We start from the raw sequence: 20,141 nt of genomic DNA on the forward strand, positions 1-20,141 counted from the left end.
CCTTTATGCCACAGGTTGGCAACTTTTTGCCACTGCAGGCCGCTGCTTGCTACCCAGCCCCTGCCATGGGCTGTACACCCCTTGGCAATCAGCATACGCTGGGAAGGGAATGGATGCAAAAGGCAGATGCTAGAATGCTGGGATGCCATCCTAATGATGCAGCACAGAGAATAAACTGAAAGCACCAGGTAATAGGACTCTGGGGGTGCCACCTCTGCTGCCATGGCTGGAGGGTGCCGCTGATTCTCCATGCTGCCATGGGCCAAATGCAGCCCGCAATTGGTACGTTGCCAACCCCTGCTTTATGCTGCTAGCCAGGATGTTCTGAACTATTAATAAGCAAATGACTCTGTCAGTCACTGTCAGCCATTTAGTACACAGAAATGAAATGGATAAATAAATAGTGGCTTAGGTATAAAATGTGTCCATCCACTTGCATGACTCTGACAGTTTGAAGGCAAACTTGTTTATAGGGCGTATGATTAGAGTCTGTGTTAACAAGTTCATGAGGGCAGAGTACCAGAATTGCCTGGGCCACGCTGTGACAGGGCTCAGCCCCTGCCGTAAGGGTTGATGTGTATGAGAGTGGGGACCGGGGAATCGGAAAAAACAACTAGCAAAGAGCAAGGACTGGCTATCCGTCTCCAACAGGATCTGTGACACTTCTTATTCTGCTCAGATATAGACACATCTACTTTGGAGATCCCGGGATGGATCTAATTAAGAGCTGGGCTAAAAGTGTGAAGGACTCAAGTGGGATTTTCTCAACCCCTATGTGCTCTATAGTCCAGAAAGGGCTGGCAGCTTAGCGGAGCACTCAAACTGGCTGGAGGGCCGCACCCAGAGAGTGGTGGTGGACGGGTCTTTTTTGACCTGGAGGGATTTGGGCAGTGGGGTCCCCCAGGGCTCGGTCCTCGGGCCCGCACTGTTCAACATCTTCATCAGTGACTTGGACGAGGGGGTAAAAAGCACCTTGTTCAAATTCGCAGATGACACTAAGATGTGGGGGGGATGTGGGCACACTAGAAGGGAGGAATAGGCTGCAATCGGATCAGGACAGGTTACAGGGGTGGGCAGAAGAAAACAGGATGGGTTTCAACACTGACAAGTGCAGGGTACTGCACCTGGGCAGGAAGAACCAGCAGCAGACCTACAGGCTGGGGAACTCCTTCTCGTCAGTGCAGAGGCAGAAAAGGATCTTGGAGTCATTACTGATTCCAAAATGAACATGGGCCGACAGTGTGGGGACACGGTCAGGAAGGCCAACTGCACCTTGTCGTGCATCCTCAGATGCATCTCAAGCAGGTCCAAGGAGGTGATCCTCCCCCTCTACGTGACACTGGTCAGGCCGCAGCTGGAGTACTGCGTCCAGTTCTGGGCACCACACTTCAGGAGGGATGTGGACAGCATGGAGAGGGTCCAGAGGAGGCCACCCGCATGATCAGGGGGCAGCAGGGCAGGCCCTACGAGGACAGGCGATGGGACCTGAACCCGTTCAGCCTCCACAAGAGAAGGCTGAGGGGGATCTAGTGGCCATTTACAAACTAGTCAGGGGGGACCAGCAGGCATTGGGGGAGTCCCTGTTCCCCCGACCACTCCCAGGAGTGACTAGAAATAATGGTCACAAGCTGGCAGAGGGTAGATTCAGACTAGACATCAGGAGGCGCTACTTCACTGTCAGGGCGGCTAGGATCTGGAACCAACTTCCGAGAGACGTGGTGCTGGCTCCTACACTGGGGGTCTTTAAGAGAAGGCCTAGATATGCATAGAGATGCGATTACCAAATGTGTTCTGGTTTGCATTCTCAAGCAGTAAGGAACAGGAATGGTTGTAGTCTCTCTGTCCTTTATGCTCATGACCAGAGAGCACCAGAGAACATGGAAGGTACAAACATGGTCCCAGAGGGCACTGCCAGCCCAAGAAGAGTCTCCCGTGCATAGCTATCAGAAGCAGAATATGACCGGACAACTATGTGGCAGAAATGCCACCGTCTGTGCCCCTCTCCAGAGACCTGTCTCTGCCAGCGAGAGGCTGGTGTTGAATTCCTCAGGGCGGGGATCTCCCTCCCTGGTCTGCATGACAAATGCTCTGGTCACCTGGGCAGGGGGGAAAAGCCCGGCCCTGTGCACGTGCCCAGGTAGCCAGGGATGCTTTGAAGATTGGTTGGCTAGTGGCCAGCACTGGCAGCTTCGATTGGACCGGGCTGCTGAGGTCAGAGAGGGGATAAAAAGGCCCGGGCCAGGAAGAAGGCAGCCATTAGCCATGCGGTCATCCAGGTGAATCTGAACCGGGCTCTCTCCTCATCACCGCATGCTCCAAGAGTGACCTATCTCTAGAGGGAAACTCCAACCACCTCTGGACGATGCGAGTGAGTAAGCTGCTCGAGATCCGATTAGATATTTAGCTTCAGTAACTCAGATGCGTTTAAACGGCTACCTCAGCCATTCTAGTTTGCTCTATGGGATTCCTCTAATATTCCTATGATATTGCTCTACCTTTTACCCTGTTTCCGCCCTACCCCTGTAATCCATAAAGTTCTCCTTTGTGACCGGTGTGGGAGACTTATTGAGGGGTGGGTCTAAATTATGCCTAGGAGGCCCCTTAGGTCTGTGGACTAAGGGAGGCTTCCCTAATAAGCCCCTGACTTGGGGAAGTGCCCCAAGTGCTTGTATTGGGTCTAGGACCCATTGGACGATCAGGCCTGCGTTCTCCAAGGTGCGCAGAGCCAGAAGTGAGTCCAGAGCTGTGGACGGTGGCAGCGGGACCCTAGGCTAGCGGGTGTGCTCCAGGGAAGGGGTCGGCCGGACGGGAGGCACCCCAGGGAGGCACTCGGAGCCTGGACGGTGGTCGGGTGCAGGAAGGTGGGCAGCTCAACGCAGGAGCGCCCCCTACTGGCCTGCCACAAACTACACAAAAAACTACTGAGGGTATCTGTCAAAGAACTGTTAACGGAACAGACAATAGCAAACGTGTTAATAGAAAATGTGTTAAAAATCAATGTTAAAAATCTAATCCACACACATGGAATTAACTAACAGAAACTAATCTTCCTTGCTCTATCATTCTAATGTCATTGCATTTTAACATCCACACTTGTACATTGACTACTTAAACTCTTTATTTACTGCTTGCTAACCACCTACTAGCACATTTTTGGTTTTGTAAACAACAACGTTAGTGATTCTGTAATACTTAACTATTTATAAGTTTAAAGTAAATTCTTTTATGGCCCCTCCCTTGTGACCTTGTATCCCCCCTGCCAAAGAACTAAAGAAAGTTGGAGATAACTGTCGACAGGTGCATACAGTATAAGGATACAGCTGAAAGGATGAAGTTAGGAACCCCCCAATACATTACTTTACTGAAGATTTTAGGACTGTATGAAAATAAGGTTGGAGGGAATTTCAAAAGATCATCTACTAATCCAGCCCCATGCTCAAGGCATGCCTGAATAAACCATCCCAGATAAGTATCTATCTAACCTGCACTTAAAGATTTCCAGGGATGAAGGTCATGCAATTTCTCTAGGTAGCCAGTTCTAAAATTTAGCAACTTTATAGTCAGAAAGTTCTTCCTAATCTCCAATCTAAATTGCCTCTGCTGCAGTTTGAGGCCATTGCTTCTAGTCCTGTCTCTTACAGCAAAGAGAAAAGTCCATCTTCACCCTTTTATAATCACAATTCAGGTATATGAAGACTGTTATCAACTCCCACCCTCCGAATCTTTTCTTCTCCAGATTTAATAATCCTAGCTCTTTCAGTCTTTCCTCATAAATAATGCTTCCCAAGCCTCTAATCATTTTGGTTGATCTTCGTTGGATTCTTTACAATCTGTCTCATCTTCCTTGAAGTCCGGGGTCCAAGACTGGACATAATACTCCAAGTGAGGCCTCACCAGCTTCAAACAGAGAGGGAGAATAATTTTTCTCGATTTACAGGTAACACTCCTGTTAATACAACCCAGCATACTGTTGGCTTTATTTGCAACAAGAACACACTGTTGGCTGATTTTCATTTTATAGTCCACTATAATCCACCAGGTCCCACTCAGCAATAGCACAGCCTAGGCAGTCTCTCCTCAGTCTGTATGTGTGCATGCAATTATTCTGGCTCAGGTACAGTAGACTTTCCACTTGTTCCTTTTGAATTTCATCAGACTGATTTTGGAATATTTCTATGGTTTATCCAAGTCCTTCTGGATCCTAGTCCTACCTTCTGCAGTATCTATAACTCCATCCAACTTGGTTTCATTCATAAATGTCACTCCATCATCCAAATCATTAATGGAAGATATAAACAATACACAGAACAGGCCCTTGGGAAGCCCCACTTGATATCTCCTCCCAACCAGACACTGAGTCATCCATGACTACTTATCAAGTATGATGATCCAACCTGTTTTGCATCCAACTTATAAAAATCTGCATGGTTTTTGACCACTTGTCAAGCACAATGATCCAATGTTACACACACACTTTATAAAGTCCTTGTGCAACTCTCTGTTTATCTCTTCTCCTACGCTACTCTTTCTTTCCTTTCCCAGAATCGGCTAAGTGGCTAATCATTGCAGGAGAGATCCACACAATTTAGGTATCTAAATGCAGTTTGAGACTTAAGTCCAAAGTGTAGATCCTCAAGACCTCCTCTCAGCTGCCTTTTAAAACTGCATATGCCCACAGTTCCCCAAGCACCTATGTGTTTACTACTGGCCACGTACAGAGATGCCTACCACCAGGCAGCACTTATTAGCTGGGCTCCTACCTTATCTCTACAGCCTGTTAATATGACCCAACCAGGCTTTTCTGGAAAAAAGTCTTGCCTGCAAGCCCTACTCTGGCAGGCATGCTCAAAACACCTACTTAATGAGGCCCTCACAACATTCATCCAGAAGGGATGGTGGTGGCACATCCTTTACCCCAAAACCAATCAGTGAGAGCATAGTCAAGGGCTCCTAAAAATGATTCTTTTAAAGGGTTAAGCTTTGTTAGATAAGAAGGCAAAATACTTTAAATTAGTAGATGAGAATTAATTGTATTTTTAAACCAGAGTTCTTACTTGTTAATCCAAGATTGTTATTTTCTGGATCTTCTAATTCTTTATCTAAGGATGCTACATTTACATCACTAAAATGTAGATCTAAAGCAGAACCTGTTTAACAGAATATTAGATTAATAATTTACCTGTATCATAGATAAAGCTGTAATGTTTGCTGAATCTAAAATGCATTATTGGAATTATTCTTATTTATTTGCATTATTCATGTACAGAGTCCCCCAGCATCTAGATTAGGGTCCCCACCTGGACACTGTATAGGCACATGGTAAGGAAAAATCTTTGGCTCTTGACAGAAGAAAAATTTAGCTCTGTAAACTGCAGAAATACTTTGAACATGTCAACCGAACTGTGGACAAAGGAAAACTGGTAATTTTAGCTGGGTTTTCAATAAAGGTTTTGATAAAGTTTATGGCTAGAAAATACATAAAATACGCCTATGCACATTTATAGTATTGGTTGGACACTGGAATGGACAGAGAGGAAATAGGGGTGAGCTGTTCTGGCTGGAAAGAGTTAAATGGGTTCACATGTCACACATGCTCCACCCCCAAATATAAGGGAGGGGAAAAGGATTTCCTGGTATATAGGCCAAACTGACCTAAACAATCTTAAGAGCAACTGCACCTGGTATATTTGAACTGAAAGGGGTGTGCGTTTTATTGCTATATGAAGTAAAATCCAAGGAACATGGTTAGTTTAGGTTTAGCTGGATTGATCTACACCTTGGGGGGGTTTATTTCAGTCTAAAATTCTGGCAGGTGATACAACAAAGGAAGCCATCCTCTTCAGTGTGCTATTTGTAATACCCATGGCTAATTTTGTACAGTCTCAGAATAGAGCTGGAATATACAAGAACAAGAAAAACATTAAACAGCGACTGAGTTTGTAGTTCTCCCACATACCTTGTTTTTCCAACTTTCCAAGCTGAAACTTCTAGTTAACAATGAGCATCCACCTCTCATGCTTCTTAGCCTCCTCCTCCTCTCTCTTGTCACCTATCCCTGAGCACTACTCTTCCTTCCAGTTGCTCAGAGACTCTTTTTAAACTACCAAGTGGCGTAAGTGTTGTTCATGTGCTTCACCAAACACAGTGGGCCAGCTCCTGATAGATCTTACCTGCTTTTGACCTACTTTGATTGTGCTTTCCCAATTATTCAGTCTCAGAAACAGACCTTTACTAGTTCTTCATATAAAGCCATTAGCTCTTAATTCATTGCTCCTTCTAATAGAAATGAGTTATACCACCACTCAAACATTCATAATTATCACAAAGAAGAATATTTTTCTGCCAAACAGAAATTCCACTGGGAACCTTCTTTTCCATTAAGAATCTTTAGGAAAAGACTCCTGACAGTGAGACATACTGGGTTCTGAAATGTTATCCTAAAGATTTGATGGAAAGGCCATCATTTGTTTTTGTTTTTTTAATTACACAGCATTACCATGCCAGAAGATGATTGTGGATTATTCCTGCATTGATCCAAGAGGTCTTTTATATTTCTAATTTGTATGATTTCACAATGGTTTAACCATTTTGCTGAAAATATTTCCTTCAGTACACTGATTCTTCTATTATTCAACCACAGATCCCAGAACTTTTCCTTACAATGCACATTTTTAGACATACAATAATCATCTCTCAAGTGGGTGGGCTTTTTAAATAGGCAGCCTGGGAAAGCAGAGGAAAATAAGGTAACAAAGATAATCCTATTGCCTTCTGAGTTTGTTTTATCCAAGTTAAAAATTTCAAAAATAGAAACGCAGTAATTTATTCTCATTTTCCAAAGCCACCAACCTACACACATGCAGAGCACAATTCTAGCAATGGAATTCATCATGTGTGGCAACAAAAACTCAGTATACTAAATTCTCATTTTAAAAATACACTAAATATGGAATCACTAAGTAAAAATAATGTTTATAAAAAGATCATGTTAATCTACTTTTACTGATTCTATCAACAACTGAACCTACTATGAACTGTTGTTTATATTTACACTAATGCACATCCTGTCGGCATTCTGTTAATCTCAACTATCTAATTAAACTAGGACACGAGCACATCGCGACGAGAAAATTCATTTGCCATTTTGCTTTGCAATACTTGTACAGCTTGTGATTTTTTAAAGTTATACTAAAACTAATCTATTCCATTGTGGTGTGTACTTACTGCTACACTAACAATATGTTATAACAACTTAAATATTTCAACTCTTACATTCACACAATAGGACTTACTGGAATATGTCAACTAAAACCCAGGCTAGAAAACACGTTAAATTATATTACATTTATAAAAATTATAGATAAATGAGAAATATATATATAACATTAATAAAAAAAATCAGAAATTTAAGAACAGGTGAAAAGAATTTATTTATTGTACCACAAAAATCATAGACAAGTTTCTGAAAAAAAACCCCTACATTTTAAAAGAAAATACTGAAAATATCTATCATTATTAGAGTTCTTTGCCCATTCCCCATTGATGGAAATCAAATGTCTAACTTACCATTTCACTAAGTGCTGACTCACCGCAGTCGCCTGATTTCATACACACCAGTTTAAACAGACTCCTTCAAAAACACTAGCTAATCACGGCAACTCCCTGGTCACGTGACTAAGCCTCAGACTCTGCCAATAAATATGCTACCCTAATCCTAACAGGCCATAACAGATTCATGAAGCCAATTAGTCCATTTGGACACGTTTAGAAATCATATGGATCATGCTTTAAAAGTTATAATAGGTTGAAGTTGAACAGAAAAGAAAAACAAATGAGAGGATATTTTGTGCCCCCCCTTCCCAGATATACTCAGTTCTAACAAAGCCATTGTATCATCACGGGTTGTTAACTTTCCTCCTACAGACACTGCCCCCCCCCCTGCAATTAAACACAGTATTGGGAGAACTATTCAAAAGATTTGGGGGGAGTAAAGTATATTTGTTTATGTCATTCTTCAACTACACTAACGGCAGCAAAGTACGTGTATGCAAGCAGCTAATCATTTTGACTTTCACCCACTGTACGAAACAGAAAGGCACGGCAGGGGCAAATGCTGAGGGGCTGCAATGGCACAGTTGCTCTCCTCTTTCAGACCACGCTGTGGAAGCAGCAGCCAGGGACTCTTTTCAAGGCCCCAGAGGTTGCTTCCATGGTATGGTCTCCCCACCCCTGTGGAGGGGGGAAGGTAGGGAGCATGGGGTTCAGCCACCTCTATAGTGCTTGTTGTTGTTCCTGCACCCCACCTTTCAAAAATCCCAGGTCCGTCTACGGAACTAGGGAACATGACTGTCCGCAACAGGAAGTGCTGGGACCCAATGAACCAGGAGGATAATGCAGAACAGTGGTGACCACCACTAGATGAATGGCATGGGGCTGGTCCGTGAGCCAGACTGTGCCCTGCACCACTGCTGTGCACCATGATGGGACCCCAGGGCACCATACTGCCTGCACCTGGCCAGAGTCCAATCCGAGCTAGGCAGAGGTGGCATTGGTCCCTGAAGCCTGATCCTGGCTGGGCAGGGGCAGCTCTGGGAGCCCCACACTGCCCCTAACCCAGCCAGGATTGGGTTCTAGGGGCCATGAGCTGCCCCTGCCTGCCGGGATCAGGCCCCACACCTCCCTGCACAACCAATCTAGAACATAGGGCCACAGTCCATGGGGCTTCCCAAAAGATCCATGGGGAGACCCACAGGTTGGATGACATGGCAACAGGGGTGAATCTGGCCCACACATCAGGGTGTGAGCACCCCTCACTTAGACCAAAAGACTTTCCATTTACTGGGTCAGACCACAAGGCCATCTTGCCCTGTGTCACACAGCAGCAGAGAGCAGAGGCTGAAAGGGACACTGAAAAGGGTCTGAGCGGGGTCTTGCCCCTACATTTAAGGCCTGTCTCTGTATAGCTATTCAGGTTCCTCTCAAACACCTCCCCAAAATGATTTGGCAAGTTTTAATGCCCCCTCCTCTCTTGCTTCTGTCACACAGAACTTGACTGGAAGAGATCTGAATAACCCTCCATCATGCAACCCCAACCCCCCTTTGGAGATACACAAACGCAATTAAGTCACAGGCAGGCATGCTACTTGTGTCAGGAAATGTTCCATTTTTCCAGCCCAAAAAGTAAGCATTGTCAAGTGGTTTCTGGCAGAAGCAAACAGTGATTCCACCAGAAATTGTTAGCTGTTTCAAAGAGCAACTTCACTGGACGCTGAAATTTTCTAGCTCCATGTGTGATGCCTGTACACATACGCTTAGTGGGACAAGGGCTCTAGGACCTGCAGATTCGCACAATCCCCTGTTTTCCCTCTCCCCCACACACCTCTTCAACAAGTCCTGGGTGCCTCCCACCTTGCAGTTAAATGGAACTCAGGAACTGTGTGCATCCTAACGGCTGTGATCTAAGTACTAGATACATGTCAGTGTTACAAGTGAGTTTTGCAGTTGCCAGGGTAATTCCCTTTTTCTCTTCCAACTACAAAACACACTGGACTCAGTGAAACTTGACACAATAGGAGGGTACTGGGTCAGAAAGGGAATGTCATACCTGTGTAGGAAAGAAAGACTGAGCCCTTTAACCTGCCAAATCAGGGAACTTTACAGAAAAGTATCTGTATGTTCACAGAACACAACAATTTGTAGTGTGGTTCACAGAAGTAAATTAGCAAATGACTTATTGACAAGCATGACCTAATTTTTATGAAATATAAGGAGAACCTGTCACAAAAGCCAGTATTTCTCCAATTCTTCTGGCTGATATAAATCAGCCAAGGATGGAAGCTAGGAATAAGTCGCAAGGAGAACTACATAAAAGACTGGCTCACACCTGCAGACGGCAGATTAGAAAAGCAAAGACAGTGACCAAATTCAGGTTAGCAACCGAAATCAAGGACAATAAGAAGTCATCCTATAAGTACACAGGTAACAGGAGGAAAACCAGTGGAAATGGGGGATCACTGCCCAATGCATCTGGACATCTGATCACCAACAACAAGGAGAAAACTAACTCCTGAACAAGTACTTTGCATCTGTATTCCACCAGTCTAAGAGTGATAGCCTACTGAACGCAAATATGACGCAGAATAGTCACAGTAGGGATGATCACCTACCAAGCGTCCATGTTGAGCCGGTGAAAGAATAGCTAGAGAGGCTGAGTATCTACAAGTCAGTAGGATTGGATGAACTCCATCTGAGAGTGCTGAACGAACTAGTCAAAGTCATTGCAGGATCGCTGGCAAACCTCTTTGAGAATTTGTGGCACTCAGGAGAGGTCCCAGAAGATTGGAACAGGGCCAATGTTGTGCCCATCTTCAAGAAGGGGAGGAGAGAGGACCCAGGGAACTACAGGCTGATCACTCTGATCTCAATCCCAGGAAAAATCCTCAAAAATGTTTTGAAGGACTCCACGTGCGATAAGCTACTAGAAGGCACAATTCTGAATGATAGCCAGCACAGCTCTGTCATGGGTAGGTCACAACTGACTAACCTCATCTCCTGTAACCAGGTCACTCACCACCTGGATAAGGGAGATGAGGTCAACATCATTTACTTGGACTTTAGGAAGACCTTTGACTTGGTGTCCCATGAGGCTCTCAAGGTAAAACTAGGGGACTGTAGATTCAGCAATCCAACGGTCAGATGGGTGGGAAACTGGCTGCAGGGTCAAACCCAGAGAGTACTAATAGATGGATCTGTGTCGACCTGGTGGAAGGTAGCCAGTGGGGTCCCCCAGGGTTCAGTACTTGGACCACTGCTTTTCAGTGTCTACATTAATGATCTGGATGTGGGACTGAAAAGCACACTGGCAAAGTTCGCCGATGACACTAAGCTCTGGGGAAGTGTGTCCACGCCTCAGTGTAGGCTGACGATCCAGGCAGACGTGGCCAGATTAGTTAGATGGGCGGACCAGAACCAGATGCTGTTCAACGCTGAGAAGTACAAAGTGCTCCATCTGCGGAGGAAAAATCTGCAACTAACTTACAGGCTTGGTGGTGCTACATTAGCTAGCACCACGTCCGAAAAGGACCAGGGGGTCATAATTGACCATAAAATGAATACGAGCCACCAGTGTGATGCTACAGTTAGCAGAGCAAACAATATGCTGCCATGCACCAACCGAAGCATTTCAAGCAAAACTAAGGAAGTTATCCCGCTCTACTCTGCATTGGTGAGGCCGCAGCTCTCGTACTGTGTCCAGTTCAGGGCGCCACACTTCAAGAAAGATGTGGAGAAGCTTGAGAGAGTCCAGAGAAGAGCCATTCGTATGATTAAAAGGCCTGAAGAGTAAGCCATATGAAGAAAGGCTGACAGATATGGGACTGTTCAGCCTCGAAAAGAGAAGACTTTGGGGGGATTTGGTGGCAGCTTACAAATATCAGGGGAGAGCATCAGGGGCTAGGCGAACAACTATTCACCAAAGTGCCCCAGGGGAAAACCAGGAACAATGGTCATAAACTCCTAGAAGGCTTCAGACTGGATACAAAGAACAACTTCTTTACCGTTTGTGCGACCAGACTCTGGAACAGACTGCCAACAAGGATGGTGCAGGCACCTACCCTGGAGATCTTAAAAAGGAGACTGGACACACACCTTGCTGTGGTTATTTGACCCCAGCAGTCTTTCCTGCCTAGAGCAGCAAACGCTGGACAGGGTCAGGCAAAGGGTTAGGGTTATGGAATGGGTGCACATATCAATCATAGTCCAGGTTAGGGTTAGGCTGAGTGTTAGGGTTAGGGAACGGGTCTGCAAAGGACCCTGGTCCTGGGTTAGGGTTAGGGAATGGGTGTACAAGTGGATTGGGGTCCAGTTTAGGGTTAGGCAAAGGTGGGGTTAGGGAATGGGTGTACAAATGGATTGGGGACCAGGTTAGGGTTAGGGAAAGGGTTAGGGAACAGTTCTAGATGTGGATTGGGGTCCAGGTTAGGTTTAGGCTAAGGGTAGGATTAGGGAACGGGTCCACAAATAGATTGGGGTCTGGGGTAGGTATAGGCAAAGGGTTAGGGAACGGGTCCACAACCCGATTGGGGTCCAGGTTAGGGTTAGGCACAGGGTTAAGGTTAGGGAACGGGTCCACATGCGGATCAGGGTCCTTGTTAGGGTTAGGCACAGGGTTAGCGTTAGGGAATGGGTGCACAAGTGGATGGGGGTCTAGGTTAGGGTTAGGCAAGGGATTAGTGTTAGGGAACGGGTCCACAAGAGGATCAGGGTCCAGGTTAGGGTTAGGCACAGAGTTAGGGTTACGGAACGGGTGCACGAGTGGATGGGGGTCCGGGTTAGGGGTAGGCATAGGGTTAGGGAACGGTTCCACGAGAGGATCGGTGTCTGGGTTAGAGTTAGGCACAGGGCTTGGTTTAGGGAATGGGTCCACGAGAGGATCGGGGTCCAGATTTGGGTTATGCACAGGGTTAGGGTTAGGGAACGGGTGCACAAGTGGATCGGGGTCTGGGTTAGGGTTAGGCACAGGGTTAGGGGTAGGGAACAGGTCCACAAGTGGATGGGGGTCCGGGTTAGGTACAGAGTTAGGGTTAGGGAACGGGTGCACTAGACGATCGGGGTCCGGGTTACGGTTACGCACAGACTTAGGGTTAGGGAACGGGTGCACGAGTGGATGGGGGTACGGGTTAGGGTTAGGCACAGGGTTAGGGAACGGGTCCACAACAGGATTGGGGTCCTGGTTAGGGTTAGGCACAGGGCTAGGGTTAGGGAATGGGTCCACAAGAGGATCGGGGTCCGAATTAGGCACAGGGTTATGGTTAGGGAACGGGTCCACAAGCAGATCGGGGTCCAGATTATCGTTAGGCAAAGGGTTAGGTTTAGGGAACAGTTCCAGAAGCAGATGGGGGTCCGGGTTAGGGTTAGCTAAATGGTTATGGTTAGTGAACGGGTCCACAAGCGGATCGGGTTTGGGTTAGGCGAAGGTTTAGGGTTAGGGAACAGGTCCACAAGCGGATTGGGGTCCGGGTTAGGGTTAGGCAAAGGGTTAGGTTTAGGGAACGGTGCCAGAAGCAGATGGAGGTCCGGTTTGAGGTTAGGCAAAGGGTTAGGGAATGGTTGTACAAGCGGATCAGGGTCTGGGTTAGGGTTAAGGAACGGGTCCACAAGCGGATTGGGGTCTGGGTTAGGGTTAGGCGAAGGGTTAGTGGTAGGGAACAGGTCGAGAAGAGGATTCCAGATTTGAAATGGAAAAGAAGGTGGACTCTTGCCAAGAAAGACACCACCACACACAGAGTGAGAAAGATGAAAAGCTCCTCTCACGTCTACACTGGGCTTCTCTACTGCAGGAGAGGAGCTCACCACCCCACGAAGTCGCTTGGACTTAGGCTGCGGTTTGCCCGGGTTTGCCCTAAAAAAACACTGAATGTACTGGATACAGCTGTGTGCAATGTAAGTTTTCCAGGGTAAGTACGCAATGAATAACACCGTCACTTCAAGTCCCTGTTCTTAGTATACTACTATTTTATGGCAAGGGTCCCAAACTCTCCCCTAGAATTGAAGAGATGTCCTGCCGTGCTTCCTGCACAATAACATGTTTTATTTTTTTTTCTCGTTACAAAAGGGAAATGCGGTGCTCTGAAACCTCTCTAGAGAGTCAGCCGAGAAGCCCCCGTAGACAGCCGCCCATCACATGGCGGAGACGGGGAGGCTCCCCAGGCGGCGGGCGGAGAGGAAAGGGGCACCGGGACAGCAGACAGCTTGGCGCTTCAACAGCCACCGCAGAAGAGAGCCCGACAGGCCCCGCGCACGGCGGTGCCTACCCAGTCCCCCGCACGACCCGCCGTGGTCGCCACAGCTGCCGCAGCTCCCCGCGACCGCCCGCGGCTCGAGCCGGCAGCGGGACGAGGGCTCCGGGCTCAGCGGACTGACAACCAGCTGAGCGGGGCCGTGAGCATCAGAGCCGGACCAATGGGCGAGCAGAAGCCTACACACGCTCACCGTTCCTTACACCCAATCAGAATGTGAACAAGTAGGCCGGGCTCCTGGGCCCGCCTCCCCCGGCACAAGCCAATCAGAGCGAAGAAGACCGGAGGGGCCGTAACCCCGCCCAAGCGACCATTCCACCCAATCGCCTCACGCCTCATAGCGCCCAATAGGAACACGAGCCTCCGATCCCGGCCGTGCTGCGCTCCCCGGCCAAGAATCAATGCTCGCGCGTCTTGTGTCCGCCCGAGCGCCGCGAACCCGCCTGCCCCGGCCCCGGCCGCGGGCACTGCCCGAGTGACCCCCGAGCGAGCGACGCCTTTGTTCTCCTTCTCTCTCTGCCTTGATCTCCCGCCTGCCCGAGCTGCAGGAGGGGCCCGGAGCCGCTGTCCCTCTCCCTGCCCTCATCTCTCGCCTGGAAACCCCGGCTTGAATCGTAGGGCAGTAGCACAGGGCAGGGTTTTCTTTTCTCTGCCTTTAAAAACCGGCTGCTCCTCGCAGGGTGACGCGCAGGGAGGGCGGCACGGAGCCGGTTTAGTTCCGGACCGGTATCTCCGGGCTCCAAGCCCCGCTCCGGCCCCAGGCGGGCAGCGCGGAGCCGGCTTGGGGGCCCGCTCGGGTCTCCCCGCCGCAATGCGCGGCGCGGCCACGGGAGGGCGGCTCTGAGCAGGGCTTTGTCTCCGCCTTCACGGGCTGCGGCAATGCCGGACGGGACCACCGGAGGGCAGCACCGAGCAGCAGGTTCGTCTCCCCTCCGCGGCACCGCTCCTCGTGGCTGCAGTGCTGGAAGCGAACCACCGGAGGGCAGCACTGAGCCGGGTTTGTCTTCACACTACCTGTGGCTGGCTGCACAATGCACGTGACACCTATTAGTACGTGTGCACTAACTACACACATTCATATGCGGTTATAGGCAAAGATGTTAGCTGAACAGCTACATCACTGGCGCCACGGGTAGAGACAGAGAGATAACAGGGGCCTGCAGGTGGGGGTTAGGGTTAGGGTTAGGGTCCTCAACAAGGACAGAGGTCAATGGGCAGGGAAGGTTGGAGGGAATCAGCATGGGAGGAAACAGCAGCAGGGGGCACCAACAGTTGGAAGGGGGCTTGAGGGATGCACCTCAAAGCACACAGGCAACTGAAGGTAGCAGGCAACAGCAGCAGCACAGTTTGTGGGCAACAGGAGGTGGAAGACAACAGGAACCACAGTTTGGGAGGCACTCAAAGTCAGGGGGGCAATAGGGGTCGGGGCTTAGGGGACAAGAGGTAAGCAGAGCAGGTAGGAGGCAAGGGGAGCTAGAGAAGAACACATACAGGAAGGTTGGGGGGGTCACATGTACAGGGAGCATGACATTTAGATGGGCAACAGGACACAGAAGCAGAGACATGAGGAGGAAAACATGTCAGAGGAGGAAGGGGAGAGTGAACGGGGCAACAGGCAAGGACAGTTAAAGGGCAGGCAGATAAGGAGGGCAAGGGACAGCAGTTAAACAGCAGGGAGGGTAAAGGCCTTGGTGGTTAAACACTTTACAGGGCCAAGGGACACTGCCATTAAGGGGCTAGGAGTTAAGGGGACAAGGGGCAGGGTGTTAAAGGGCATGGGAGGGGGTTACAGGGTTAAGAGGAAGGCGCCTTAAAAGGCATAGCTGTTGGGGGGCGGGGCACAGGCTGGCTGGGTTAGGGCAAAAAATGAAGGGGCCAAGACCAAGGATGTTCAGGGGTCAAGGCTGTGGGGGTCTGTAATAGATCCCCACTACCAAGTCCCTTTCACCCCCAACCCCCCTGTAGTCTGACCCATAGCACCTCAATTTGCCCTTCTTCTTGGCCCAGTTTAACTACAGAAGATGTATATTGCTCCTTAACATAGAGAGCAATGCACCCCCCCACACTCTGTCCTGTCTGTACAGCCTATAGCCCTCAATGCTCACTGCCCAGTCATGGGTAGGATCCCACCAGGTTTCTGTTAGCCTAACCAGGTCGAATTCTTTTGTAGCAGGCTTATTATTTTAGAGCTTGGGCTGAATCCCAGGATCGAGGGTCTGCTATTTGATTGGTGGAGCCCACCCACCAATCTGGAGGCAGCACAGGGGAAGCAATACCCCACCCTTTTCCAAAGGGAGGGGGCAGGGAGCGGCTGGACCTGAATCAGAACTGCGCCATTCAGGTCTGAAGAGTATATAAGGGGAGCATGCTCAGCAGGCTAGAGGGCGGTGGTGAGGAGAGAGAAGCTGCAGAGATGGCGAGCCTCAGGGCCCTCACTGAGCTTCAGTGGCGCATGAATCAATGGATGGGGCTCAGGCTCTCGGAGCCGCTTGAGGCGGCTTGAGCCTGTGAGCCCAGCAAGCGGCTGGGCAGTCGGTGTGCAGATCGGCACATGGAGAGCTGGCCCTGGGAGCAGCTCGCAGCTGGTCAGGCCTCACCTGGTGTGCAGGCTGGCACACGGAGAACCGCTTTGGAAGCAGCTTGCTGCTGCTTACATTAGCCCGGGCCCTAGGATGAGTGACCAGAGCACCGCAAGACGACTCCACTTTTAAGTAAAGGAGCCCTGGTGCCCAGAGCAGGGTCTGGGAAAGGGGAGAACTCCCAGTGTGAGACAGGGGAGTCAGAGCCTGCAAGGGCTTGGCTCCCACAAGAGAGAGAGAGAGAGACCTGGGTGCCCAGTGCAGGGTGCCAGGCCATCGAGGAGAGCCGAAGGCGCCCTAGGGAGAGGCTCTTGCAGGATCAGCCACCGGGGGACGAGCCTTGACTTCTCCAGAGGGGAAGCAGGTCCTGCGAGGGAGGCTGACATGGATGAGGGGGGTATGCTACCTCCACCCTCCATTGTGGGAGGGGCGTGTCCACAGTCCAGGGCCCTAAAGGGGAGGGGCTTCAGGGAACCCCCTCGTGGAGGTGCTCAGTGCATTCCCTGTTTTGAAGTTGTCTGTTAAGGGCTATACGGCTAGGGGTATTCTTTAAGAGGGGGTTATATGGTTTATGTGTTTTACTGTCTCAGTGTGCATGTTGGTATTGTTATTTGTGAAGATTTAAAGAAGTATTATTATTAATTTACTTGGGTTATATAGGTTAATATCCCTGTGTGTTAATTGTGTTGTATAGGTTGTAAGTTATTTTGTTCATATTTGGTATTATATGTGTAGCAGGCTTACCTTTCAGAGCTTGGGTTGAGGCCGAGGCTTGAGATCCTGCTGTTTTAACTGGTGGAGCCCATCCACCAATCAGGAGGCAGCAAGAGAAATAACATCATGCCCCTTTCTTGAGGAGGGGGAGAGAAGAGTTGATTAAAGACTGCAAACTGTCAGGTCTGGAAGACTTCACGGGCAGAGCGTATAAAAGGAGCTGAATGCCCAGCGTGAGGGAGACTGACCATGCAGAGACCTTGCCCTGTCAGGAGCCTATTCAGCAAGGCCCATTTACTGTGGCAAGTTGAAGCCAGGTGGGCAGACTGTAGAATATGAGATAAGGAACTTGTTTGATGGCGATGTCAACCTCCATCCCGCATCCCAGGGGAGGTGCCCAGTCCTTATGTGAGGCAGTATCTCTGTGGAACCAACTGAACCTGCGGTCTGGGCTCTGCTGGCAGGCGCGCTCTCGCTGGGCGGTGGCACTAGCCTCTTTCTGTAAATTCCAAGGAGTCCTGAGTTGTTGGCAGTCCAGGGCATCACAACCCAGTGGCCCCAGGACCCCAACACTTGCCTCCCCTGCCCCGTTTCCCTGTGTCCCAATTGGCTGATGGCCCTTCTGGCTTCCAACAAGACACATCCTCCTGCCACATTCTGATTGGCCACTGGGGGTTAAAGCCTCTTTCTGGGCTCACGTGCTGGTTGGTCCATTCATGATGCGCTGTAGTGGGAATCTGCATGGGGAGCGCAGTCAGTGCAGTCACTGGGAGCCCGGCGGGGCTGCACGGTGCAGTCATGGCTCAGGAGCCTGGGGCAATGCCCAGGACCTGCAGCCCTTTTCCCATCTCGCTGCCACTGCCATGAGTGCAGTGCGGGGGGCTGCACTTCCAGCTGGGCCCCCCCCAGTCCATGCCCTGCCCGCACAAGGGAGCAGTAGCATGCGTTGCCTGCAGTCAGGGCTCAGTGGGCTCAAAACTGTGGGCTACAGCATGCAGATGCAGCCCTGGTTCAGAGACCAGGGACCCACCCTGGCAGGCAGCATGTGCAATGAGTACCGCACGCAGAGCTGGGTCTGCTGCAGAATGTGGTTAGCGCTGTCCTTGCAGCTCACCATGCAGAAACCTGGGCTTTTGCTCAGTTGTTCAGCTCTGAAGGTCATGACCTCAATCCCTGCTGTTAGTTGCAGGGGGCCGGGGGTCTCCATTCCCTAAGTCAGAAGATGTCTTGCCAGAGCGGGTACTTGGAAGGGTCCTAGGGGATTCACACAGGTGGGTGGGGACGGAGCGCCACTACCCACCACTGTGCCACTGCCACTCACCGCCATGCACTGCTTTCCCACGGCTGGTTACATGTGCGGTTCCACAAGGCCTCGCACCTGGCCAATCACATGCCACACAGCAGCCTGTGGGGTGGTGGGTGGTGGCAGTGGCATGCAACCACTTCCCCCCACCCCCACTCCACTTCTGGCTGCCGTGTACACCCCCCGACCCCCACACTGCTACCAGAAGGGGTACAGTTCTTTTAAAAGGTTGAAAACCCCTGCCCTAAGCATTGACCCTGTGATCAGCTCCTGGCAGGACTGGGATCTCTTGGGCTGGGAGTGGGCAGTGGTTTTTCTGGGCTACATGAAGTAGATGCAGCATCATTAGACAAACAGCCCAGGGAGGGATGGGCAGGAGTCTCCTGGGAGTGTCGACAGGGGGGGAGGGAATGAGCAATTGCAGGCAACTGAGTCTATTCAGAATTACAAATGGTCCATTTACCAGAGGACTGGTGGGTTGCCAATATACCACCCATCTTCAAAAAAAGAAGAAAAGACTCCAGAGGTGATCCTGTGAACAACAGACCACTGAATTTCACTTCCAGCAGTCACATGGACAAATATGATCTGCTGGGGAAGAGTTCACATGATTTCTCAAAAAAGGGAATCCTGCCTCACGCACCTGCTGAAGGTCTTTGAAGGTGTCAACAAGCACATGGACATGGGGAAAAATAACCTCAATCATATGTACATAATGCTGGGTTCTGAACTAGCTGTTACAACTCAGGAAAGCGACCTTGGAGTCATTGCAGATAGTTGTTTAAAAACATCATAGATTCATAGATGCTAGGGTCGGAAGGGACCTCAATAGATCATTGAGTCCGAACCCCTGCATAGGCAGGAAAGAGTGCTGGGTTCAGATGACCCCAGCTAGATACTCATCTAACCTCCTCTTGAAGACCCCCAGGGTAGGGGAGAGCACCACCTCCCTTGGGAGCCCGTTCCAGACCTTGGCCACTCGAACTGTGAAGAAGTTCTTCCTAATGTCCAGTCTAAATCTGCTCTCTGCTAGCTTGTGGCTATTATTTCTTGTAACCCCCGGGGGCGCCTTGGTGAATAAATACTCACCAATTCCCTTCTGTGCCCCCGTGATGAACTTATAGGCAGCCACAAGGTCGCCCCTCAACCTTCTCTTGCGGAGGCTGAAGAGGTTCAGGTGCCCTAGTTTCTCCTCATAGGGCTTGGCCTGCAAGCCCTTACCCATACGAGTGGCCCTTCTCTGGACCCTCTCCAGGTTATCCACATCTCTCTTGAAGTGCGGCACCCAAAACTGCACACAGTACTCCAACTGCGGTCTGACCAGCGCCCGATAGAGGGAAAGTATCACCTTGGATCTGTTCGTCACGCATCTGCTGATGCACGATAAAGTGCCATTGGCTTTTCTGATGGCTTCGTCACACTGCCGGCTCATGTTCATCTTGGAGTCCACTAGGACTCCAAGATCCCTTTCCACCTCTGTGCCACCCAGCAGGTCATTCCCTAGGCTGTAGGTGTGCTGGACATTTTTCCTCCCTAGGTGCAGCACTTTGCATTTCTCCTTGTTGAATTGCATTCTGTTGTTTTCTGCCCACTTGTCCAACCTGTCCAGGTCTGCTTGTAGTTGTTCCCTGCCCTCCGGCGTGTCCACTTCTCCCCACAGTTTTGTGTCATCTGCAAACTTGGACAGAGTACACTTCACTCCCTCGTCCAAGTCGCTGATGAAGATATTGAAGAGTATCGGTCCAAGGA

This window comes from Alligator mississippiensis, chromosome 5 (assembly GCF_030867095.1).
Source record: "Alligator mississippiensis isolate rAllMis1 chromosome 5, rAllMis1, whole genome shotgun sequence".
Lineage (NCBI taxonomy): Eukaryota > Metazoa > Chordata > Crocodylia > Alligatoridae > Alligator > Alligator mississippiensis.